The 27,026-nt window shown below is 40.2% G+C and overlaps 1 long non-coding RNA gene across 1 annotated transcript; it reads right to left on the bottom strand.

The window, feature by feature from the left end:
• Window positions 1-24,550: 24,550 nt before the first annotated feature.
• On the bottom strand, window positions 24,551-26,786 carry LOC128787366 (uncharacterized). Its single transcript, XR_008430702.1, has 2 exons — window positions 26,426-26,786; window positions 24,551-24,917 (listed from the first exon to the last, which is right to left on the bottom strand). It is a non-coding gene; the product is annotated as an uncharacterized LOC128787366 (long non-coding RNA).
• Window positions 26,787-27,026: the final 240 nt, after the last annotated feature.

Here is a 27,026-nt window from a genome sequence, read left to right as displayed (position 1 = left end):
CTTTTCTGGAATCAATGCCTGGAAACAGAATGCAGGCAAATTAATCTGAAAAACACAGTGCAGTTTTTTAGTAGTGATTTCCATTACAGCAGATAATTATTGGGAGAGGTGGATTATTTTCCATTGCTTAGTATGCTCATCAAGATTTGATAACTTTGGAGAAGTTATGCTTTTGTCAGAAACCAGCCTTTAGGCTTCGTGTGAAAATGATGTATAATTGGCCTGTAAAGACTAGACAATCTAATGGTCCTTTTTGTTGGGTTTTAATGTAATGAATCTCTTGATGGTTTTTAGAGAATTCTTGTGCATTTAGTACTGAAATACATGTAAGTTAGCTTGCTAAAAAAAAATAATAAAAAAAAAAAAGGGTATAAAAGGGCTGTACACAATTCAACCACGAAATTGAGTAGCCTGAACTCTCAAGAGGACTCTTTTGTAGAAACAGCAAGAAACATCAGCCTCTCTTCCAGGAGTTGAATAAAGACCAGCTACCCAAAAAGATGAAAAATTAGCACCTTCTGTTGCTGTCAGTAGGTCAGTGTAACACTAGTGGCCTACTGAGTGCTCATCTGTGTGTCAGTTTAAAAGACTTCTGGGCAAACAAAGGCTGTGCCTCAGAAAACCAGGAAGCATTTCTGAGACAGCCAACCCAAACGTCCATGGAGATTTAGTAAGAAAAAAGTGGGGAGAAAGATGGTCAGGTGAAAAAGGGAATGTCTCTGCAGCTATGAAATGACTGGTTAATACAAAAATCTTGTGTTCAGCTTGCAAAGATATTGAATTTAATGGGAGAATTAGTGAGAGTTAAACAAATTTGTGTTTATATAAAGACACACATCACAGTGAGTGAACAAATATTTATTTAATATAATTGATTGATTTTCCATCTTTCACCAGGAAACTTGTCCTTATTAAAAATGAAAAATGTGAGTGTTTTGCAAAATCTGAATTCCATTCAATATCCACTCCCTCCTTGAATGTCTTGTCACACTTTTTTTCCTATAAATCAATGATCTGTAAGACGTCCAAGCTTTAAGCAAAGGAAATGTTATTATTCTGCAGGTAAAAGTGCTTGCAACATGCCAAGGGTGTTTGTTTAAACTTTAATGTGTAGATAGCAAGTTTCATTAGTCTATGGGAAAAATACATTTATTTATCATTAAGTGTGAAGTCAAGAGTTCTGTAAGTTTGCTAACAATTCTGCTAACTTCCAGATACAGTTATATGATCATAAATATCCCAAAACTGTAGAATATTACTGGTAAGGAAAGGAGAGTCTATTTTTGTCCTTTGAAGATCCCAAAAAAAGACTAAAGCAAAAAAAAAAAATGGCCTGAAGTCTAGAATTGAGACTCAAGTTAAAGAAAAGTTTTAAGCAATATAGACTTTTCTGTGGGCAGAAGAGACTCTGTGAATTCAATTGGAGACTTCACACTTTGTAGTCAAGGATTGAGGGAGAGCAGGAACAGAAGAGTTATGTCCCCACGGTGCTGTTTCTACCAGTATTAACTGAATCATCTGAAGCTCCCAGTTCTAGCAAGGCAGGTTGGAAATTCTGAATGAAAGGTCTTTCTCCTGATGTTTCAGGTGCTTTCACTGTGGATTGCAGTTTTATCACTGAAAATTCTATTTTCACAAATCTTTTGGTGGTCCCAGTTGGTAAGTGCAAGAAAGTCAAAACCCTTTACCTTTCATTTTATGAATTTTATAAAAAGTGTTATTATATTCCACCAGCAGATGAAGGTATACAGAGATTGAGAAGAATGAGAGATGAGAAGAAGGATGCCTATATCATATTGGAATGTTAGTATATGATATGATGAATATGTGTATGATTGTTCCAAGGACCAGCTCTATCAGTTGAAAATTCACAAGCATATGGGGTCTGATGGGATTCATCCCAGAGCACTGAAGGAGTAGCTGCATGTGATGGCAGGATGCCTTTCAATCATCTATTAAAGATTTTGAGAGTCTGGGGACATCCCCACTGACTGGAAGTAGTCACTTGTATTCCAATTTACAGGGAGGGCAGGAGGAAAGACCCAGAAAACTACTGAATTGTTAGTTTATCCTCAGTTCCTGGACAAATTGTGTAGAAGATCATACTGGGAATTATCAAAAGGCATTTAAATAACGATGCAGTCATCAGGCACAGTCAGCATGGGCTTAAAAAGGGAAGGTCTTGTTTAACTGATTTGATGACTGTGGGAGGAGCAAGTTCATATTGTGCTTGGTGAAGAACTGGCTGAAGGTCAGAATTCCCTTCCCTTCCCTTCCCTTCCCTTCCCTTCCCTTCCCTTCCCTTCCCTTCCCTTCCCTTCCCTTCCCTTCCCTTCCCTTCCCTTCCCTTCCCTTCCCTTCCCTTCCCTTCCCTTCCCTTCCCTTCCCTTCCCTTCCCTTCCCTTCCCTTCCCTTCCCTTCCCTTCCCTTCCCTTCCCTTCCCTTCCCTTCCCTTCCCTTCCCCACAGCTAAAATCAGGACTTCTGGGCTACTGGTGTTCATACAACTAGAAATGACACTCTATCCTAAGTGTTCACATCAACAGAACAGAAGACATATTATTGAAAGCAGTGTATTAGTCTTTTGCAAATGAAGACCTGAAAGATGTGCAGAGATGAAGGGCTTGTTTTTAATACCACTGTTAATGTTTTTAATTATGGGTTCATCTGGGGCCAGGTCTGGTTTTGCATATACTGAATTACTAATTCAGCATCTCATTAACACACAATCAGCCCTGCTTGCACTGAGTTGCTATTCAGTACCTGTTTATTTCTTGTTTCTTTCAGAAAAATCACCTGCCCTACTGAGCCAGGATATTACCATCTAATGCTGTCACATGCAGCTCCTGTGGCAGAACAGGGAACTGAACCCAGACTCAATCCCTGACTACTTCCTCACTCACAAGGTCATTTTCCCCTGTGGTTGGTAATGGTGACTAAGTGGTCATGGTAATGGTGACTAACTTTGTTTTTGACTAGCTCAATTCAGCTCCTGTGCTCAGTTCATCTGCAATTGGTGAGCTTCACACAAATATTTACATGACACGTATCCTGACTTGTTTTTTCACTTCCCTGCTATAATGAAGGCCAAAATGACAAACTTTCATTTGCTTTAGCCTGAACCCAGTTTGACACTTCTGGCTGAGCAAGCTCCTTGGCTCATTTCTGCTGAAATCTCACATGCACAGGTGCTCTATTGTAAGTGCTGAGTAAGCAACCCTTATTTGGATGAAATACTGGGCCTGGGGCAACAGAAAACTGCATAGATTATCTAGTCCAGCTGCAAATTCACTTTCAAAGGTACATTTATAGCTGCCAGCCATACAGCAGCTTCTGTTCTCTCAACTATATTTCCTCTAGTTCATGTATTAACAGTTAGCTGCTTACCAAACTGTGCTCTTCAAGGAAAAATGTCTGTTAATGTCTCAGTGGAGTCGTGACCAGGGTAATGAAAATCATTACTCATGAATACATTATGCAAAAAAAAAAAAAAAAAAAAACCAAACTATCAAATTGATATAATTGCCAAAGAACACTTGTTCCTTAATAAAAACAGCAATAAGCAAAAGTACTGCACTTCAGCCTAGAAAGGTTGAAACTTTATCAAATTTAAGGTTTTGCCTCAGTATTTGTTATGATACTCACTATAATTTGCTCAGCTTTGAGTTCTGAAGATGAAAAATTTGCTCCTGAATTAATCTGGTGTCAAAGGGTATTTAAGAGATAGGCAACAAGGAGCTAAATAATCATCACAGGCAGTTTCTAATGGTGACAACATTGAAAATGTGTTCCTTTCAGAATCTTTCTCACCACCTTGCAGAAACAGTGTGTCTAGCAGGACTAGGGAAATGATTATTTCCCTGTAGTCAGCACGGGTGTGGCCACATCTCGAGTGCTGTGTCCAGTTCTGGACCCCTTAGTTCAGGAAGGACATTGAGGTGCTGGAGTAAGTCCAGAGAAGCCCAACAAGCCTAGTGAAAGGTCTGGAGAACAAGTCTTATGAGGACCAGCTGAGGGAGCTAGGGCTGCTTAGCCTGGAGAAATGGAGATTCAGGGGGGCTCTGATCACTCTCTTCAACTCCCTTCGAGAGGTTGGTAGCCAGGTGGGGGTTGGTCTCTTCTCCCAGGCAACCAGGACAAAGGGAAATGTCCTCAAATTGCTCCAGGGCAGGTGTAGATTGGAAGGATTTATATTAGGGATTTTTTCTTTCATAGGATGGTTGTCCAGCATTAGAGCAGGCTTTCCAGGTAAGTGGAGGAATCTCTGGAGGTATTTAAAGGACGTGCAGACATAGCTCTAAGGGACATGGTTTAATGGAGGGCTTGGCTGTGCTGTATTAGTGGTTGGACTCAATGATCTTAAAGGTCCTTTCCAACCTAAATGGTTTGATGATTCTACAATAATATGATTTAAATTGCAAGATGTAACTCACTAGGTCAGTACCCTGATGTGTTAGGTGCTGTGAAAGATAAATCTAGCACCTGAACCCAAAGGCATAGGCATAGAAAATAAAAGATAAGAATAAATAAATGTGGAGAGAATCTGAGTAGGTTACTTGGAAAAAGAATAAGAAATGGAATAAGAAAATAAAAGCAACTGTGAAATTCACTGTTCCTTTCTTTGGGCTATTTCAATTATACAAAAAAACCCAAACAATAACAAACTCCTCTTAGAAATAAGCTATCTGAGAGGGAAAGCTGTTAAATAACATAAAACCTATTCCTCACATGAATAATTAAACATATTTGTTTCATTCTTTTAGGTTTTCAGGCCATCAGATTTATCAGCCCTGTTGTTAAAGAAAGAACTTTAATGTAAGAGCAAGGAACCAAGTGAGTTAGAAAAAAATAAAATTGTAGTAAATTTCCTTCAGTCTTTTGTTGCCTAACATCAACTTTATGTCCCTGACAACATTAACAACAGAGCCAGCGCTCTGTATCCTGAGATGTAATTAAAATACACACAAAGCTCTGGGCCTATATACAAAATATGCTGAGAAATTCATGCAAATTGGGAAAAATTCAGTACTACATTCTGAAAAAGCTTATTCATACCAGTAGTCCTCCTACACAAGAGCTTTATTCTTAATTTTCTCTCACCAAATTACTAGAGAAAGAGGTTTTGTGAAAAAAGCTGAAGGTCACACTACCAAGGCAATATTAAACTAAGGGGAAAATGTGTTGCAGAACTGAAGGCATTAGCATTTAAACCAACCTGATTTAGATTATACAGATGCAAAACTTGATCTTTTCATACAGTAAAGCTTCTTTTATTGTTACCAGCTGTAGCACTGCATCTTCCTGTTATAAATGCTGTGTTTACTCCATTTCTCTGTGAGTAAGTTCCTGCTTGGCACAGAGCTGGAATTAGTGTCCTTATGTCCCTTTTCACACCAATTGCCTATGTACAGAGCATGCTGGGACAGGGAAATGAAGTGTTTAATCTGGAGTGGATTCCAGTTTATCTTGGATAGGAATGGCTCCTTTACTGGTGTAACCTAAGTCTAAATCCAGGGTAAAGAAGAGTCAGGTATCTGTGCTCAGAGCTGGGACAGCTCAAGACAAAAATTATTTAGATGACAGGTGTAAAACCAGCTCCTAGTGCATGTTTTCCTATTCAGTGTCAGGAGGGGGAAAACTGTGCAGCAGGAGAAAGAAGGGGTGATGCTTTGCCTGCTGGCACTGGTCATCCCTTCAGTCTGCCCAGATGCTCATAAAACCTCAGCCTGATGCACTGAGCCTGCCAGCTCTTAGCTTTCCTCCTCACTAATATTTCAGTGTTATCCCATGGCATTACCTCACTGTGTTTTTGTCTCTGGCCTGATACATTAAAGCCTTGTGCTAAACTTTGTCCAAAAGAATATGCTTTATTGTGTGAAAACAGTCTGTCAGGACAAAGTACTCATGCCAGCTCAATACAAAAATACCTCTTTTAACTCAGAGATGCATCTTCTAATGATTTAAGCTCAAGAATTCAAAGTCATTCTTTGTTTCTCTAAACACCCCACCCCCCCCAAAAAAATCTCAATAATGGTTTAAATAACCTTTTATTAAATAGCTGAGAAACTGGCAAAATGCCAGATTTTATTATAGATCCTAAATGACTGTGGCTAATTTGTGAGGAGATAGGCTTTCTATCGTCTCCCCTGAGCATTGTCTGAGTTCACTGCCTTATTTGGTTGTAGCTTATAAGCTATAATGTTATTTTAGCTTGAAAACAGGGAGAAGAAAAATGACCGTAGCAATCTGGGTATGCATTTACCAGCTGCCCTGCAGATAAGATAGGTAATACTGGCAACCTTTGTCTTCTTATGACCACATTTAAAGTAAAAGATATCTAATGTAAAATACACATATCTCTGATGAAGTGTGGTTTTGAAGGAACAGAGAAGGTCAGATGTAATTTGATGTCATATTACGCCATGTGTTGACTTAAGAAATCAGAGGTGCAAATCATTTAATAAGATTACTGTAAGATGTAGAAGAACAGGATATTTCACCATGAAAAGACTGCAGGAAGCTTCAAAATACACCAAAGTAAACACTGATGCACATGTAAAATGCTTTTTGAAGAAATTTTCTGTAAGTATTAGCTAATGTAAAGAAGCAGCCATTTGCACAGAAAAGCATGATTAAAATTGTTTGAGGTAACAAAAAGATCTAGTTAGGGGAAATTTAATTTCTTTTTTCTTTTTTCTTTTTTCTTTTTTCTTTTTTCTTTTTTTCTTTTTTTTCTTTTTTCTTTTTTTCTTTTTTCTTTTTTTTATTTTTCTTTTCCAGTTAAATTGGAAGAACTAACTCCTACACTCCAAAGCAAGTACCTACAAGACATCTAAATTGCAGTAAGTTCTGTAGATAGCTGGAACAGTATCTGCTTATTCAATATCAAAAGCTTGATGCTGAACAGGGTGCCGTGTGCTCAGCTACCTATGGAACTTGAGGGATCAAAACACATTTATTTCAAGTATTTTTGGAAGGGTTGGTGATGTATGAGAGATATTTTACTCCTTAACCTTGTGGGTACATGCAAGAAGATGTGAGCAGTGGTGGTGGTGAAGCCAGGAGGATCACAGTGCAAGGTGTCTTGTGGAAATGGTTCTCTCCTGTGCTGAAGGACCAGGTGTCTGTGAATGTGTGGTTTTATTCTTTCATGCTCTACACATGCATAGGTGTATTTTTCTTCAGAATTAAAAAGAATCCAGCCTTTCTTGATATAAAATAAATAACACATCACAAAGTATTACCCAGTTACCTCTTCTCTGAGACCAGTAACTTGATTTTATTAAAAAATACCAAGCTTGAATTTGAAGATGAACACCGAGGAATAATATAATAATTTCCTTATTAATTTGTCGCATTTTTGTTTTAAAAAAAAATCACTGTATCTTTTCATCAGATTAGCTTTGCACCAAGCCTAGATCACTTTTTTTTTTTTCTGCAATGAAGAGCACTATAGCACCAGGTATTTCCTCTGCAGGAATGCACTCATAAATTCATGTGAAAACATGAAAGCTGGCCATTTGATCATGTCTTCTTTGGGGCATGAAGGCTGGGTTTGAGGTCTGAAGCATTTGTAGGTAACATAAACAACTTCTCATATGCTGGGTTAAGGGGTCATATATTTAAGTAGCTTTGTATTTAAAATGTACTCCCTAAATTCTGTAAATGACCTGCATGGAGGATGAGACTGAACTCATGATCAGTGCTACAGCCTTTGAAAGAGCCAGAAGTGCTGAGGGAAGTGAAAGGAGACTCGTAAAAAAGACACATTTCATGACCATAGTGTGAACCTAATTTTTTATGAGGTCTCCATCCATCAGCCTAATTTCAATGTCTTCTTAAGGAAAAAACAGCACTTGATGTCTGACACAGCTGATTGACGTCCCTTAAAGCTTTCTTTAAGCACTGAGCTGTTTCTCTCTAACAGTAGAAGTGGGGTGGGGTGTTTGAGGTCCTGCTTATTGCTCTTCTCATGGGAAAGAAGAAAGCCCATTTGCTGCTGACCAGGCAGGATTTTGTATCACCCTCTAAAGTGTAGGTATAATTTTAAAAAGTGTATAATTTGGATAGGATTTAAAGTATACTTTTAAATGCAGCACTTGACTTGTATTTTGCCTTTTTTTCTTGGCCAATCATAATGTGTGAAGAGCACCAGCAGTGAAGTTGCATTCTGTGTACACATTGATGGGGGGGGAGAACTTATCAAAAGAACATGTTTCTGGCAAAACAGATCTACTTAGCTTAAACCTTAAATATGTGAAAAGGAGTTCCTGATATTTAAAATATTCTTTAGAGATGTACAGTTCTGTGGGCTGTGAGCTGCTTCCACCACTACCTTTGAATAGAAGGACTAATTGCAACACTTCGCATCTCTTGCATTGAATCGAACCTGAATAATTCCCACTCGGGATCCCTGAGCCATTACAGATGAGCAGAGGTTTCCCCAGCCCAGCTTTTCTGTCCCATTAAGTTAAGGCTACAGAAGCAGCTGAAACTCTGCTCTAGTGCACATAAATCATAGGATTCACCTCTAGCCACAGAAATCTTACCCTCATAGGTGCATATTTAAAAAAAAAGTTATTTCAAGGAGACTCTTCAGTCCCCTGGTACTTAGTTTCTAGTCCTGAGCTTTGCCTGTATATCATGCCATCTGCATAAGCTTAGGTATAGCAGTCAGACAGCTAGAGAGGGAAGAGGTTTGTAGGTGGCCTAAAGTTTCTCCAATATGTATGGCACCAACGCATTTTAATGTATAGTAACACATTTGTGTTTAAATTTTACATATGCATACCTATGTATACATGTGTAGATTTGAAGGTCCAGTATTAAATTCTTAGACTACTTTGAAGTGTATTTGATGGTGGAAAAAATTGGGAAAATTTTTTTGTCACACTTTCAGTTGCTGGCTGTTTGCAGTCCTTAGTGACCAATCCTCAGAGAAGAGATCCTGTCTGACACAGGGCCAGCTGCCCTATATGCACTCAGGTCATTTGTTACAGCATCTACATTTTTGCAAGCCAGCCTGATTCCAGAGCTATTGCTAAGTTGCAAGGGAAGATTCCAGCCTGTAGGCTTTGATCTATACCTATGCAGAGATATATCAGTTAAGAGTGCAAAAAAATTTCCTATTCTTAATATAAAGGTCCCACATTTTTCCCCATTATTTTCTTGAAAGGTTCACTGAGGAACTGGGAAATTATTGGACTTGTGATACATTTGCCGTGAAGGTGACTTGCACCTGAACATGTGTCTGAGACATCCTAGGCACTGATTATTGTGCTATAAAGCATGTCCATATGCATGCCCATGTTTTTCAGATACACAGAATTTGCTCTGATGTGGCTGCTAGACATTTGGAAATCCTGGACACCTGACTAGACTTCAAATTCAACCTGGCTATAATAGCCAGAGAAAAATGAGTTTGAGAAACCTGGCTCTACAACATCTGCCTTGATATAGCTTTACCATAAGAAATCAAAGAGTAAAACAGAAATATGTAAACAGGAGTACAAACCCCCACATTTTTCCAAAGTGTGAAAATTATTCTTCTCGTGAGAAGGCTTATCTTCCTCGAGAAACTGGCATAAACTCTACTGTGACTCCCCAAGGGATCTACCGATATCAGCAAATCCACCCAAAAGCAGTCACTTAAGGAGTTCCTCGACATTTTCCAGAGTCATTTGAGCTTCTGGGATTTTCAGTCTGAAATCCTGTTTCCAGACATCTGACCCCTGGATACTGTACAGCCCTTGAAAATGTTTATTTTGAACTCTGAGACCCTCTTTAGCAAGGCTACTAGAGGACTCCTGTACAACAACAGTAATCACCATTTCTCTCAGAGTGGAATCAAAGACTGCCCAATTAGTCTGGTGCAAGGCAGTGTTTGTGTATGAGTTATAACTAATGAGGAATTGAAAGAGAATTGTTCCATTCCCAGGTTAAGCACTGCTGGCGAAATTAGCAAATGTGATTCCTTTTTTTCCCTCAAGGCATGAAGCTGGAGAAAAAAGCAAGACAAGAAGGAAGTAGCTTCTGCATTTTTCTTCTAATCAGCCATGCGTATTAGCGTATAAGGCAAGACAGGAAGGTAATATGAGAATCAGGCAAGCAGCCAGATGACATTGTGTAAAGCATCTTTGTATAACTGCCAGCTAGTGTCTTATAATATTGAACACTGAAGTTTCTATTTAGCAGTGTTGATTGAATGGTGGGAAAAAAAAGTCCAGGCAAGGATAATGTCTGTAATCAGCACTGCACGATTGCTATTGTCTATGCTTGGTATACTTAATGGAGAAGCTAATTACCATGTGTTCATTTTTTATTACATTTACTATATTGCATAGAGAAGTAGTATAATTTTTTTCCCTCCATGGATTTACAGAAAATAAACAACACAAACAAAACCATGATGGATCCCCCTCTCCACCCCCAACCCTAATTAATTCTCATTAGGGCCACCGTTTTTATTTCTAAGAGGAAGTCAGAAGGCGAGGATAGCATGCCTGATGAGCTCCCTAACCTAGCCCTGTGTGTGCTTGGACTGGGCTGCTGATGGGTTTGAATGTGACAGGAAGGAAACTGCACAAGCCCAATGCACAGTCGTTTCATTTAACTTCTCTGAGACACATTCATATACCTACCATTTCCCATGCAGCTTTACAAAAATAAAAGGGCAAAGTACTCCTGAAAAGTATTGGACTGACAACTTCTTTCTGCATGGCTGGAAAAGAGCAATGCTGTGGAGGCACACCCCAGGAATGACATGACAGTGCCCTAAAAATTCTTAACCCAGTCTTAAGAGTAGCTAGGTGGGAGAATGTTGGTCCCTCTCTGATCCTCAGACGATCCTCTGTGCCTGTGTCATGCAAACCATCTGGCAGAGTTTGCCTGCCTTCGGGCTGCTGTTGTGGGGCATCAGCACAGCAGAGGGCCCTGCAGGACACTACCTGCAGCAATGCCTCCTTTTTACCCATGGCCTCATGGGCTGAGCCCACCCTTGGATCAAAGCCTCCTGCTCCTGGAGGGAAGAGGGCACCCACATCTTCAGCCCTTGTCTTGGACACCAACCAAGGGACTATCGGCTCTTGGTAGGGCTTTTCTTTGTGTAAAATACTTGAACAGCTACCTTGAGAGGGATTGGGACTTTGCTCTAAAGGTAAGTTGGGAGGTTGTCTACTGACTCCTTCTTCCCCACTCACCTTTCCAATGAATAATTATTCCATGAAATGTGAGCATAGAGAGTATTTGAATTGCCTCCATGTGAATTCATACCTCACCTGAAGTCAGTGTATGATTTTCAGTGAGAACTGTGCCCATAAGGGCCTGATTCTTAAGTGTGTTTGGGAAACACACGATGGTGGTGGTGATACCAAGTAGGGTGTTTCTGAAGTGACTTTGTCTCCCTAACTTGTTGGAAAGCAGTTCTGTGCAACTCTGAGAAACGTCTGATTTGCATTGGAGGGTTAATAGAGGTGTTAGCATAACCTCTGCCAAATTAGTGTGACACTGTTGAGTCCCATGAATTGCTGCATGGCCCCTGGGAGAGTTTAGGGTCCTGCTCAGGTCCTGTTACTCTTCCTGAAAGGATCGAGTTTCACATTCATGCTGTGTTTAGAGAATGCACAAGGTACAGTGTCCCAGGGACCTGAGCAGCAATTTTCAGATGTTGATTAGACCAATATTAACACCAAAGCACAGCTAAAAAATGTCATTCAAACTGAACTGAGTGCTGATTTTAACAAGCAGGTTCACAAAGTCTGATCCTCCCACACTGAAGTAAATAGGAAGATGCTACAGTATTTATAGACTGGATTTCAGAAAGCAGAAGCAGCTAATGCACTCTCTTTATTAGGCATGTTCCCTAGTGCCTGCAAATTGCTGTATATTTCAAGCCTTATTTAATTTTTAATATAGCAATCTGTTACATAATCAGATATATTTTGAGGGAAACTTATTATTGCATCTTGGAGTCTGACTGGTTTCCCTGTAAGAGTTCAGCAAGCTATTATATGTGGCTTTTATGGACAGGATCTCCTCTCCTTTTCTCCTGTGAAAACTGAAATTAGAATATCCTACTCAAAGTATATTAAGCACAAAGAAGCAGAGTCTGAGAGAGTGGTGAGTAAGGAGACAGATTACTTCTCTACTGCATAGAAAGGGAGTGAAGACTTCCCCATCTACTAATGAAGATTTTGACATAAAAATTGGTTGTTCCCCCACATGGACCTCTAGTGCTGCCACAGATTTAGGCAAGGTAAGAAGGAAAGACCAGATGAAGATAAAGTACTTGATAAAGCATTTCAGTGCCTGTGAGACATGACTAGAAGGTCTCTGAAGAGTTTGGTTGCTCCGAGGTTCATAAATCTTAAAATCATGAAACTGAGATGTAAGACAGACCTGGGCAGGGATCCTACATTTCTGTTTTGCCCACTTATGCTGTGGGAGATGGGATTTTGGAGGGATGGGTTTAAAGATAATCTACATTGCAGGTGCAGTTCCATTTACATCCATTATAAATAAGCTTCCTCATAAAAAGGAAAGTTAAATATTTGAGAGAAACTTACAGCAGACTTGTCTCTGAATCAATGTGTGCTCTGGTGCTGAACAGAGGGTAAACCTTACCAGAGGTCAACTTCACCCATCCAGAGAGGGGAGGAGCAGGAATCACAATCTTCAAAAGAGGGACACAAATCTTTATGATTGCAGGGCATCTTCCCTGGGGTGGTAGGTATGATAAGGGAACAAACTCTCCTGCTTTTCCTTAGACTTTCATTGGACTTTTGTTTCTCTTCTAAGAAAACATAAAGGTCTTTTTCTGAGGCCTCTTAGATGCATGATTTAAAGGCTACTTACAAATCTTCTTAAGGCAGTAAACTTACTGCCTGAGGGACCAAGTCAGTGTCTACAGACAGGATTCACTCTGAGGTGTGGCCCCATTTTATATTCTGGTTGTAATCTTCTGCTTCCTAAATACTTGAGGTGAGAGAAAGAATTGATTGAAATGTCTTTTCTGCAGATGGAATTTCAAGTTTTTGAAGTAATGGACATTTTTGCATATAAAATATCTGCTTTTACTGAAAAAGACATTTTCCAATAAAAAATAAATCAAAACAGGGAAACAATCTCAGCATTCTGTATTTCTGTTACAGAACATCAGCAACTTAATAGTGTGTTGGGACTGCAGTGATAACAAAGAATATATTGAAGAAAACAGTGACTAAAATGATAGAAAGACATGTGTTTGGGACTTTTATGAAGGAATAAGCTTTCAGATGGCTCCCATGGTCACTTTTCCATGTCTGTTGTCAGAAAGGTGCTCTCAGCATATCTTCTGAGCTCTTCTGTGAGGTGTAGGGGGAAAACAAATATAAAATGCCTAAGGAAATATCTTATATGGCCTATTTAGGCATAGTCATAGGAGAACTTTGCCTGAACTACATTCACAGGACTGTTTTCTATATTCAAAGTAAGTTTAGAATTGGTTCTCCTTAAATATATCACAGTATTCAATGCATGAACACCAATTCAGTACAGTATTTAATTTTTCTCTGTGTCTTTTCTTATCCTTACTAATTTTAGATAGTGTTTTCATCAAGATATTCAGTTTGATGTAGCCAAAACTTGTAGTACTACCCGCAGATGCTGGTAAATTTTTTTCCTTCAAAAGTAAATCTACATCTTGCACCACTTTTCCTATCCTCTTCCCCTTTATGAGATAGTTCTATAATGTAACCTAGTGTGCAGAAAAGTACTGAAATAGAAGAGGAAGTTTAGTGATTTAGTGTGGCATATCTGGCAGGGAATCCAGAGGGCACAGATCTCAGTTTGAGTGTCCATTCAGTCCACCAGACTGGCAATAGACTGGACCACTGTAGATAGATTTAAGTGCTTAAATGAGCAATGCATTTACCTTGTTTTTTTTGTCATGCCCTTTACCCGCCATTAGCTCTGGTAACTCTTTGCATGTAGATTCTTAGATCATGGCACAGGTTTCACTGAGGGCTAAGGTTGGTGTGGCATTTGGGATGTGCTAAGAGCACACAAGCAAGCTGCACTGACACAGTCACTTATTAAGGTGTGGTGGCATTTTGGAGAGAATATCACTCATCTTCCTCTCTGATATAGAAGCCCAGCACAGACATACTCAGGAGGATTGCTTCTTTGTTCCCACAGACAGGAAGGCTTGGCTTTTGCAAGGTATTAAAGGGATACTGGGCTCTGATACAAAAAGTCAGGAAAAAAAAAAAAACAACTCAACAACAAAACCTTCCTCAATAAGAAAAAAAAAATCACTTCAGTTACAGCTGATCTGGCCATTTGAAATGTATGGCCCACACTACATTTGATTTTCCACTCTTTAAGGTCTTGCTAGTGCTGCAAGACATGATTTTAATCAGATTTCAAGAGAAACATGGTTTATTATAGAGCTGGTATTTTGGAAAGGATTAGTTCTGCTCTGTCACTTCTACATCTATTAAATTTTATTCAGTCATCATGCAAGCAAGAATACTGTATCTTATGGTTATATTTTAAGGCAGCAAAGTGGTGCACACTAGTGGTCCCATTAGTGGAAAGTGTTGAATCTAGTGCATTTCTAAGCACTTCACTCTAATCTTTCTACCTCTATGTATAGAAGACTTTAATGTGTTGTTTTAATTTGAGACTCAGATGCTTAAAAAGCTCTCATCAAGAACAATTTCTAGGCCATGTAAGATAGAGGAGATAAAATAAAGCACTAAAAATAAATAATTCAAGACAAATTTTATTCATTATGCCGTGTTTTCTGTGGGCAATGGTTTGTGTAATTTCTCCTACAGTGCCAAACTGAACAGAATCTCCTTATGAAGGAGCTTAGCTTTTTGCTTCACACAAAATGTTTGATTTATGTACTTGAATCCTTTTATCAAGTAAAGTGTAAGTCTGTCTGACTGTCTCTCCTTGTTTCTATCACCTTAAAAAATGTGGAAGCAACCACCCCCTTCCCCGGACATACCATTTCTCAAGCCTCTCTTAGGAAAGGAATGCTCCATTTCTTTGCTGTTTAATCAGACATATTTTGTTAACTTTGTTTGCCTTGCTTGGAAGGAACTTGGAAAAACAGATTTGTTGCCAGTGTGAAATAGTGAGTTCCTTTGAAGTTGTAAACTTCTGGCCTAGTATGACCTTATTTTCACATGAAATTTACCTTGCATGGAACTTACATACCTTCCTTTGGGTACGGAAATGGCATGTGTTTTAAAATATGATGGCTAGCACATTTCTGATTTTTTATAAGTTAATATGATTACTAATCATATTAAATAATAAATTATTAACATTCAGAATATAAAGTAACTCTGTCCTTTCCAAGCAGGGTTCAAAGTACCCCAAATAATTTTAAATATTCAGAGTTACTGATTTTCCACCTACTTGTGGCTTTCTTCTTTCGTTCTTCAAGTATTTTTGCCAGCTAGACAATCTTCTGGCACCAAAGACTATCTGAAGTTTGTTCACATATTAAGAGATTCTACAGGGTAAGTCTTTGGCCTACAGCATATTTCTTACCAGCTAAGTAGAAAAAAAATGACCTTCTACAAAGATGGAACTGGAAATTTTAGGGTCAATAGCAAGTTCAGAGCCAGAGCAATACATGGTGCAGGGGGCTGAGCACTGTTTGAGAAAGTAAGTCAGAGAAACCAGAGTCAAGAGACTGAACAGCAGAAAGCAGTGATGAACATTTCTTTTGGGCCTGCTGGTGGATGATGGGACCTGGATTTCTGCCTAAGTCTCTGGCTCTGACTGTTGATTTCCAATAAGATCTGAGAAACACAACATTGCAAGGACCTCAGTATTAATTGCATAGACCAAAAAGAAGAAATAATGGCAAAGAGATGGGACGTTTTCTTAATGAGACAAAGAAGAGGATAAAAGATACTACCTTTTGCTCTGTGGCCAATGCCACAGTAATGAGTTTTCTGCAGAGTAAAAGGAAAGTGGGAATGTATAGCTTCTGCTCAACAAAAGCTTCTCAAAGACAATTCCATCCTCATTACAGTTTCAATAAAACAGTAACTTTCACTGTCTGTCCAGACAGAGAAGATGAAGCACTTCTAAAGGCTTGTCTGTATCAGGCAAAATAGCATCTAAACAGATCCTGGGGTCACACTTAGGAAGAAATTAAATTGCTTCAGCTGTAAGCCTTCCATCAGACTGGATAGATATGGTAGAAAGCTGGTCTCTTCATTGGAACTGATTCAGGGAAGAATTCTGACACCTGGGTCAAGATAGAAACAGGTAAAATTTGTGCCATTATATCCATCTTCCCAAGAGTATTTTTCCTGTGTTCAGTTACTCTTCATCTTTGAGGAAACATAAGATTGTTGGATTGTTGTTATAAAGGTTGTAACACAAGAACAGCCTCAGGATAGTTTCTTTGTCTTACTCTTTCACTCAACCTCTTTAATACAAGCCAATACCTTGAGCAGAACTGCTCCCTTGATACTCTGACTGAAACTGCGTGAATGCTGTCTGTACAGCACTTCTTGGTGAACCAGTAGTCAGAGTGTAAATAAACCCAGTCAAGAGCAGTGCAGCCCTTAAGAAGGACCTCAATAAATGGGAGACATGGGCAGAAAAGAAGTCTGTAGTTTAACAAGGACAAATGCAGGGTCCTGCACTTGGGGAATAATAACACCAGTCCCCAGTCCAGGCTGGGAGCTGACCTGCTGGGCAGCAGCTCTGTGGAGAAGGACCTGGGTGTCCTGCTGGACAGCAAGCTGTCCCTGAGTCACCAGTGTCCTTGTGGCCAAGAGGGCCCATGGTACCCTGGGGTGCTTTATGGAGAACACTGCCAGCAGGTTGAGGGATGGGATCCTGCCCCTCTACTCAGTCCTTCTGAGGCCACATCTGCAGTGCTGTGTCCAGTTCTGGGCTCCTCAGTACAGGAGAGACATGGAGCTCCTGGGGCATGCCCAGCAGTGGGAAATGAAGATGATGAAGGGACATGAGCATCTGTCTTATGAGGAAAGGCTGAGGGAGCTGGGCCTGTTCAGCCTTGAGAGGAGAAAACTGAGAAGGGACCTCATCAATGTCTGTCAGTATCTGAAGGGAGGGTGGCAGGAGGATGGAGCCAGGCTCTGCTCAGTGCTGCCAAGCAATAGGAAAAGAGGCAACAGGCAAAGACTGATTTGCAGGAAGATCCACCTGAATATGAGAAAGAACTTTACTGTGCAGGTGACCCTGAACTGGAGCAGGTTGCCCAGAGAGGTGGAATCTCCCTTACTGGAGATATTCAAGAACCATCTGGATGCAATCCTGTGCCATGTGGTCCAGGATGGCCCTGCCTGAGCAGGGAAGTTCGACTGGTGACCTTATCCATTCTGTGAAGAAAAATTCACTTTCCTCTTCCAGTGTAGAAAAGAGATGGATATGCGACACTTTGCTCATGAAACCTTCTCATGAAGGACTAGAAAAGAGTTGGCACAATCCACCAGCTTTTAGATGTCTTGTCTATTACTGACCATCTTTTCTCACTCATTGCTTTCTGTTATATCTGATCCTTAAAGACATGTATGTTCACCTTCTTGATGACAATGGTTGTGTTCTGAGAGCTACCAGTATTGACTTTAGAAGACACATGGGAAGGTCACCATGGGATGGGACCTGCTGCCCCAAATGACAAAGAGTCCATCACCCTTGTCTTTTGTTAAACAAGTCAAAGCATGGTAATAGAAAGAGTTTTTCCTAAAATCCTACAACACAGAATTTCTCCCATGGCATTTTGAGAATTACTCTAATTTTCACAAAGACTGTAAGCATAACAAAGACATAATTGGGGTTTCCCAACAGACTTAAAAATAGGCCTGCTGGGGTACAAGTTAAGATTTTGTTTTATTCTAGGATTAAACTGAAAGACATTTCTTAAGACAGAGACTTGGAAAACAGTGTGGAAAAGCAGCATTGTCTTCAGAAATTGTTGCCTTGAATAATGTGTCCATTAGAAAAACCCCAGTAAAGAGAGCCCAAAAATGAACAGTAAAAATATCAGATAATCAATTAACATGGCCTGTGAATACATTAAAAGAATATGCTTTTATACAGGAAGGAGGAGCAGGGTAAGTGTGAGACAAGGTAGCAGTCTTTGAATAACTGAAGAAGTTACTACAAAGAGAAAACAAATTAACTGAATGGGCTGCAAAGAAGATTTGAATGTTAGAAATAAAACCAAAGAGCCCGGTAAGAGAATCTTGTTCAGTGGGGGAATGCAAAAGCAGGCCATACACACTTAGTCTGGTCAAAGTATCAGCTTAAGCTTGTTTCTGAGGAGGGAGTAGGTGGCCACTTGTGGTCCCTTCTTCCTGGCAGGTTTATGACTCAAAGTGGCAGCTGGAGAACAGAATTAACGGGCACCTGCCAAAATCACCTCCGGGAAGTGCTCTTCTTATCAATCATCTCGAAATATTGTTGCTGCTGTATCACACTGATGTGGCATTTACTTTCTGTCACTGACTCAAACTCCACGATTGCTCCTAGAAAAGTGTGTTCTTGGAAGACAATTTTGTTATGATTCCAGAAATCCAAAGGAAGGTCTTGTTTTAAGTTCGATAAATGCTTATAACTCATTTTAATCTAGCTTTTGAACCAGCTGAGATATGCCTCTTGCAGGAGTTACTCCTGGTACTTGTCAGCAGAGGAAACATGAGATGAACATGACTGGTGGGCATTCAACAGAAAAAACAAAACAGTTGATTGCCACATCTAATCAGGAGGTAGTGTCACAGACCCAGATATGGTAGCTGAGTGTCTAGTCTGGCAGGTATGCCCTTCTGCTGAGAAATTTGTAGTGTAATAAGAAATATGGAGTCTCCTGGTTTGCATCCAGATCCAACATTTGGGTAACAGTGATGACCATAATATCAAGCCATAGTTGATTACAGTGATGCAGTTACACCAACTGGTCTTTTATTATCAAGGTCTCCCATTGCAAATCTCCACAGAGCTTTATAAAGAAAATAGCATTTTGCAGGCTTTCTAAGCCATTGTGCCTTTTACACACATCTCTATAGACTCATACACCTCTCTGTAACCATTGCTTGGTGTGTTCGGCAGGTATACAAGAAGAGATAAAGTTTTATTAGGCAAACCGTTACAATTTGTAGAAATTGTTCTCATAGCTCAGGCTGACAAGCCCTCAGCTGGTTCTGAGGAATAAAGACTTTTTCCTTCAGATATGACACAGAAATTATGAAGTATCTTTAGGCCTATTAGTCACTGTTTTGCAAGATAATGTCAAGGCAATATTTTAAAAGCATTATTTTTTGTTTTCTCAGGTAGTGTTTTTCTTTGTCCAAAGGTTATTCAAACTCATAACGTATGTTTGACTTTTGGTTTGGGAAGGGAGAAAATAGGCCCAATACCTCCCATCTGTATCTGCTTCTCCATTAGCATGTATTTGCTTCTCCATTAGCATTTCCCTTCTTTCTAAATCACTTGCGGGTCTAGTGCTGCCCTAACTGGTGAGAAAAGACAGTCTGGAAAGATCAGTAGGTGATCAGGAAAGCACTTAAAGGTGATGGGCTGCTGCTTCAAAAAGCACTTGCATAAATAAATCTGCATCAGAGGGCAGAAGGGAAATGAAGCTCAAAATCTGGCTGTCTGCTTACACTTCCCAGACCCACAGTTGTGTTACTGCTAAGTGGGAACAGGCAGAAGTGATTTTGCTGTTCTCTCTTTGGACATGCCATGGAAAACCAATGAAGCCATTCAATAGAAAAACCTGGTGAACACTGGCAGCAAGAGGCATTCCTTTTTCCCAGGAGATCCCAAATACTGAAAGGACAGACTAAAACTTAACAGGCCCTCAAGCCCTGCTGATGTCAGATGATCTCTGACCTTCCAGGTTTTCCTCCATCAAAGTCACTGTTCAGCCTCTGGTATGTAAAACACTTTGCTGGAAGGTTATTTCAACATAACTTTTCATATTCTTTACAAAGCTGGGTGGGTCAGATGGCAGAGCAATGCATTGAGGTCTCTGGCTACATAAAGCCATCAACCCTTTCCAGATGCAGAAGCAACAGATAGTGGGAAATGAGCTTGGAACTGCTACATACAGAGCAAAAAACTACTGAAGATGCAAATGGCATGGGAAATAAGACATGATCAGGGACAATTCAAGTATATATATGGCAACAAAATTACTATTAGAGCAAAAGGCAGGTGAAGGGAGATGATAAATAATGATGGTAGCATGCAAGATGAAGAGAAGTAGGAAGTAGAGGTCCAAAGGACCAAGGGAAAAATATTAGAATTGTTCTGCAAGTTGGCATCATGCTAGAAGTAAAGGGGTACACTAAAGACAGCAAGAATAATTTAACAAAAAAAAAAATAAAGGGAAGATTTTCAGATCTGGACTGGAAGAAATTAGTCTGATTTGGAGAACACCAGATATCAGCAAATTAATTAATCAGGCAGCAGAGCTGATGTAAGCATGCCATCGATTAGACTCGGCATTGATATCATACTGAACACTGTCACAGAGCAGGATTTCAATTGTCTGAGTTCCTAAAATATTTCCTTCAGGCTGTACATGATTCTGCATTTAAAGAAGAAAAAGAAAAAGAGCAGGCTTGCTTTTTTTCCCCTGAGCTTTGAAGTAAGGTAAAGTCACTTCAGTTTTTTTAGTTTCTCTCCCATGGCTCCCTTCTGGATGGCTTTTAAAACATACTTTCAAAAGTACTGAGGTTTAATGATCTGACACTGCTCCCACTGAAGTCACTGTTGAAATTCCCCTTGACTTCAGGTTCTAAACAAGCTAATGAATAGGCTGAAAAATAAGTATGAGATATGTGAAATTGAAGCTATAACCAACAGGGATTTTAATTTCAGTTCCAGTAGAACAAGTTTTAAAATAGAAGCCACAATACCCATTTCCTAGATGACTGCCTGGATGCTCAGATTCCTGGTCATTTTGATATCAGCATTGTGATCACTTATTTGCTCTCTGGCAGTCAATCAAATACAGAAGAAAAGGTCTTGATTTAAGTTCAGGAGAGAATGAGACATTTTTGTAATACCAAAAAAATTGCAGTGCTGAGAAAACCACTTCCACCAGCTCCCTTTTTGGTCAACTTTTGTTCACATGTGTCCTGGTAGATATAAGCACAGTTTTGTGGGGCAGAAAACACATCAAAATAACAAACTACTATTTTAATCAAAACAACATTTCATTGTGCAGCACCCTTCAGAGGACAGGTTTCCTTACTTGCTGTCTTCATATTGTTCACTGACACAATATTGATAGCAATAAATGAGAGATATGTCAAAACAGAGAAAGTGGAATAGAAAGCCCCAAACTTTCTAAAAGCTCTGTATTTCTAATTTTAAAAATAAATGAGGCATCACCCCTGAAGTTCAGATGAAACAGATCTTACAGGCAGACTTATTACTACCTTGTTTTTCAGTCCATGTTAAAGTGTCTTGATATGTGACCTCTCTTTCAGGCAGTTATCTAATTTACTCTTTCTCAGTTGTGATGAGATACCCACCTGCACTTTTCAAATTACTTTTCTCTGATTACTCACAAGCAGACATCAAGTTTGGGATGCTTAATGGATGATTGCATATGGGCATTTTAAGATACAAGTAACAAATAATGACCTTTAGTGACATTAATACCTTCCAAATGTACATAAGTCAGATTCAGTACCTCTGCTCCTTTTGGCTACTTATGCCTATTAACCTGACTAGGAAGATACATATTTTTTCATGAAAAAATTCACCTATCTGCTGTGAGCCATGAATTAAGAAAGAGGAAGACAGCTTTCTTCTGTCATGGGAGGGGTAGTGAGTCAAAAGGAGAAGCCCAAAACCCTGCTAGAGCATGATACTAAACAAGACAAGTAAGTGTGCTGGATGATTTTTTTCTTCTTTCTAAATGCATGCAAAGAACTATAAAAAGTCAATAATGAAAAGGCTGAATAAATAGTTGCATGCAGGATTCATGCCATTGCCTCATTAAGGCATCTGCTGATATTTACCAGCTCACAACGGCAGAGTTAATGCAAACTGTGTAATTTCTTTCCGTATTACCCTTCCAAAAAATAGGCATTACTCTTAATGGCAATATCACAGAAATGAAAAGCCAATAGTAAGTGAAAATTTCACAGTGCTATAGTGCTAAAGCAGTGTCAGCACCAATTTAAAAGTGTTTCCATTTAAAATTTAATGAATATGGTCAGACACTGGAAAGCAGCATAAATGCTGTGCTGGTCAAGCAATGTCCAGTTTTCTTAATTGGCTTCAGGCCTGATTTAAATTCTGTCCAATTCAATGGGACTCCTTCCAGTCACTTCACTGGATGGTACCTCTGGTCCTCAATGCTCCAGTGTTATGTGCCTAGGAAATATATTAGATTAGTGGTAAGAGTTGTCGTTTATCCAAGGGGTCATTTACTTCTCTCTTATGTAAAGAGAGTGATTTTCTGAACATGAATAGACTGGGTTTGTGAATATTAAAAATTACTGTTATGCACTCCATAATTTATCACTCAAATTGCACCTTCAGCTATATTGGGTATGCTCAAGGATCCTCAAAGACTGTATGATTAAGTACTCAGTAAGTTAACTAAGAGCCTGGCTTCTCATTTCCTCACATCTGGAAGGATCATTTACATTTGTCAGATTTATTACTTATTTCTAGAATATTTGCAAGGTCATAGCATCTAGGAGTCTGAAGTTACATACCTGGACCTAAACTTCTTAATGGCTCATAGACTCAGAATAAAAAAAAGTCATGCCTACCTCAAGCAATTTATAGTCCATGGAGAAGAGAAGTGAGCAAATAACTGGGTACAGGAGGTTCTTTTCCAAGAGGGCTTGAGGGAGATCAGTGAAGGATCTTTAGGGTTGTGTTCAGGGAACACCTCCTATGCCTGGGAATGACAGCTCCAGTTTGAAAATCTACCCAGAGATGGATTGCAGGCTGGCAGCTGGGATTATGAGAATGGGGAGCAAGCCTTCCAGCAGTGTGTGAGCAATGATAGATTAAACTGTTTTTAAACCATTTGAGACCCTCAGGTGAAAGACACTATATGATTACAAATAATCCTGAAAAGGCAAATACTGAATATAAAGCTGTCAGTGGTGCTTCTGGAGGAGGCAGGTCGTGCACCATGGCTACCACTGATGCAAGTCTGGTCAGCTTGTTTGTCCTGTGCAAACATTTCCTTTCCTGTCCTGCTTCTTGTTATCTTTAATAATTAGAAAATGAAATTCATTTAATACAGTGAATGTATTATTTTTAAAGAAAATGGAATTTTTCCTGAATATTAATGACAGTTATTACAGTTTTTATTTGAACCTGTCTTGATTTTATTTTTGTGATGTTTATTTGGTCATTAAAATGTAGGCTAGTGGGAATGTGAAGTGAAATCAACAGTGTACCTTGAATTTAAATGCATCTTTTGTTTTTAACAGAAGTTTTTACTTGTGACCATGGGAAGGCAGCTCAGAAACAATATAAGTCATATTCTGTAAAATGTGTTTGAAAAGCACAGATTATGTATTCCAGAAATTCCTGTGCACATCCTGCCAATTTTGACCTCTGTAATCTTCAGGAAGTCAGATTTTACATAGCTCTACACCACATATATTCTCAGGACCAAATTGTTCCAGATGACTCCACTCCCAATCCCAGTCCAATCTTTCTCCATACCTTTTCTGTACCTTAGGCCGAACCTAAAAGAACTGCTCTGAGTTGTATGGGAAATGAACCTGACTCATGGTTATTCACTCTGTAAATAGACCACTAACTCCAAGGCAAGGGTTCAACATAGATATATGTAGTCATTTTTATGCTTTTGGCATTATAATTCTTGTGCCAGCTATGTAAGCAAATGCACAGAAAAATACATGGACATATTTGCAGAAATCTCTGACCTTCTAAAATTACTGAGAATCGAAGATTCACGTAGAAATAGGTCTCTCATTATTCCTTAAGCTGATTACCACCAGTCCTATTGGTGACAGTTTGCCACCCTCCTAGTTTCCCTGGAAAAGCAGAATTGACAGATAGCTCTTCCATTACCAATGGCATCACAATTCTGGTGTGGTGTTAAATGTGTTTAGCCCTCATTTCCTTCTCCTGGTATGATCCTGGGTGCAAGATAAAAGTAATTAAGTATTTCATGAGGTTGAGAGAATGATGCGCTAGGCAGAGTTTCATGTATTAAGCTTTGAGCTGTACAGAGAGGGCCTAGTCCAAATACACAATATATGCCTGTAATTTGTTAATGACTTAGTGGAAATTGTGGGTGCTTGATCTCTTACACAGCCTCAACTTGGAGCTGGCCCCTTGAAAGCACTAGCTTGGCAGGACTGAGAGAGCAAGCAGTTTGTGTAAACCATTACTATGCAAACTCATCATTTTGGCTAACAATAAGAGACAGTGGGAGGAAAATAATTAGACCAACCATGCTGAGTGCCCTCATCAAAGGACAAAAAATCAGACCTAAAAATATGAGTGGGATTTCTTTGGGTTTTTTTTTTCAGTTATCTTCAGACTAACACAAAAAGAAGCAATGAGAAAACAAGGATTTATGTCAGACTGGAACTCCTCATTATCAACCCGCTACCCTGAGATGGAAAAAAGAATTCCTGCAACTTGATTCTTCACAAGTAAACTCTGATTGCTAATTATTTGCTAAATTTCCTGCTGATGTTCCCTGAGTGTAGGCAGGCTTGATGAAAGTTTCTGATGCTTGTCTTGTCAGCAGGAGAGAAGAAAAAGTGGGCCAGTTTAGTTCAAAAAGGACCCTCACTGCTCATTGCTTACATTTTCACTGAACATGCATTGACACTTGTCTGCCACCAGTTCACAGCATCGCCTCCACCTTCCTTCATCATGGACATTTGAAGTACAGCTGCTCAGGTTCTCTAAAAATGTCTGGCAATAAAAAACAGAAAAAACCAAAAACTGATATCATGTCATTCACCTTCTACAGTCTCGAGAATAGAAGAAAACTTGTATGTCAGAAAATTATTGTAACAGGCACAGTCAGTTTTACCTGTCTATCACCTCTCTTCACACTCATCAGCCAAACAAAAAGTAATAAATTTTAGCTGTCCTGTGTTATTTAATCTTTGGTATTCAGATATTTCCCAGCACACATCTATCTGGAGAGCTGCTGAGTATTTCCAATACTTTTGGAACAATATGATGCATCTATGCTGAGAGAGGCCTGTGGTTTCAGACAGAGGTCAGTTTTTCAATGACATTGAATGATAACTGCAAAATTGCATAGGAGGAAAATTGCAGAGGAGGAGCAGGGACTGGAATCTGGTCCCTGTGCCACAGGGAGGCCTCTGTGCAAGCTAAGTACATTAGTAATCATACCTGGTCTCATTTCTTTACTGATGACTATTATTCCATGCAATGTGGAAGGGCTTTAATGGGCAGAAATTAGAAGACATTTTTTGTCCTCCTCTCATTTTATGTCAACTACCATAATTAGGTGATGGTCTTACAGCTATCCTTTTTTTTGGGGAGAAGAAGAATCAGTATTTTGGGGGTTGTATGAGTCATCAGCTAGGCAGACTTAACACCCATAAATCCATGGGCTCTGATGGAATACACCCATGACTGCTGAGGAATCTGGCAAATGTTGTTCTGCTGCTCTCCACAATCTTTGAAAAATCATGGAGAATGGGAGAACTGCCTAATTACTGGAGGAATGCCAATATTACTTCTATCTTCAAAAAGGGAAAGAAGGAAAGCCTAGGAAACAATCAGCTAGTCAGCCTCACCTCCATCCCTGCAATGATTATGGAAAAGGTCATTCTGGTGGTCATCATCGAGAATACAAAAGAAATGAAGGTCATCAGGAATAGTCAGCTTGGACTCTTCAAGGGGAAATCAAGCTTAACCAATCTGACAACCTTCTATGATGGTGTGGCAGGACGGCTCAACAAAGAGAGCGTTGCACCCCGGACTTTGGGTTTAGATCAGGGTTCTGATGTGTGCTAGCAAATTCTGTGTACCCCCATGTATCCCCTGGGTTTTCCCCCCTGCGGTAGCCGGTTCCAGGGTTGCCTTACCATGCGGGCCCGGCTCCCATCCCCCCTGTCCCTGCCTGTGGGTCCTTCCCTGCTGTTACCCCTCCCGCAGCCGGGGCCGCCCCGGGCCCCTGGCACCACCCCTGCCGTGCCCCATTGGCTCCTGCCTTCCACACCACACCCCCGCAGTCCCGGCCCCGGCGCCGCCCCTGCCGTGCCCCTGTTGGTTCCCCCGGGCCACGCCACGCTCCGGGACCGCCCCGGGCCCCGGTGCCGTCCCCTACTGCGTCCCTATTGGCTTCCCCAGACCACGTGACACCCCCGCTCCACCCCTGGTAAAAGCCTCACGTGGCTGGGGCCGTGCGGCCATATTTCCCAATATAGGGAGGGGGAGCGCACCAATAAAATGTTCTCAGCTCCTGCCGCGGGGAATTTGGTCCTTTTTTCACCCCCTTTATCGAGGTCCCTCGTGCGCGGCGGTTGAAACGGCCGACCCTCTTTCCCGGAGCGTGCGGAGAGCAGTGGTTTGTCCACCTAGACTTCACAAGGGTTTTGCACTGTCTCCCATGATATCCATGTAGGTAAACTCAGGAGATTTGGATTAGGTGAATGGACAGTGAGGTGGATCAAGAGCTGGCTGAATGGCAGAGCTCAGAGGGTTGTGGTCCGCAGAGTAGGAGGCCTCTGGTCTGTGGCATTCCCTGTGAATCAATAGTGAGTCCAGTCTTATTCAATTTGTTTATCAACGACCTGGACAATGGGATAGAATGTACCCTCAGCAAGTTTTCTGGTGGTACAAACCGGGGGAGTGGCTGGTACACCTGAGGGCTGTGCTGCCATTCAGTAGGACCTTGGGAGGCTGGAGTTGGGCCGAGGGAGACTTAGTGAGGTTCAACAAGGGGAAGGAATAACCCCAAGTACCAGCACAGGCTGGTACTGGTGTACCTACTAAAGAGTAGATCTTTAGTAGATCTACTAAAGAGTAGATCTGAATAAAACC

This window comes from Vidua chalybeata, chromosome 4 (assembly GCF_026979565.1).
Source record: "Vidua chalybeata isolate OUT-0048 chromosome 4, bVidCha1 merged haplotype, whole genome shotgun sequence".
NCBI classification, from domain to species: Eukaryota; Metazoa; Chordata; class Aves; order Passeriformes; family Viduidae; genus Vidua; species Vidua chalybeata.
The sequence above is the reverse complement of the archived record's forward strand: the minus strand, read 5'-3'. Positions and strand labels throughout refer to the sequence as shown.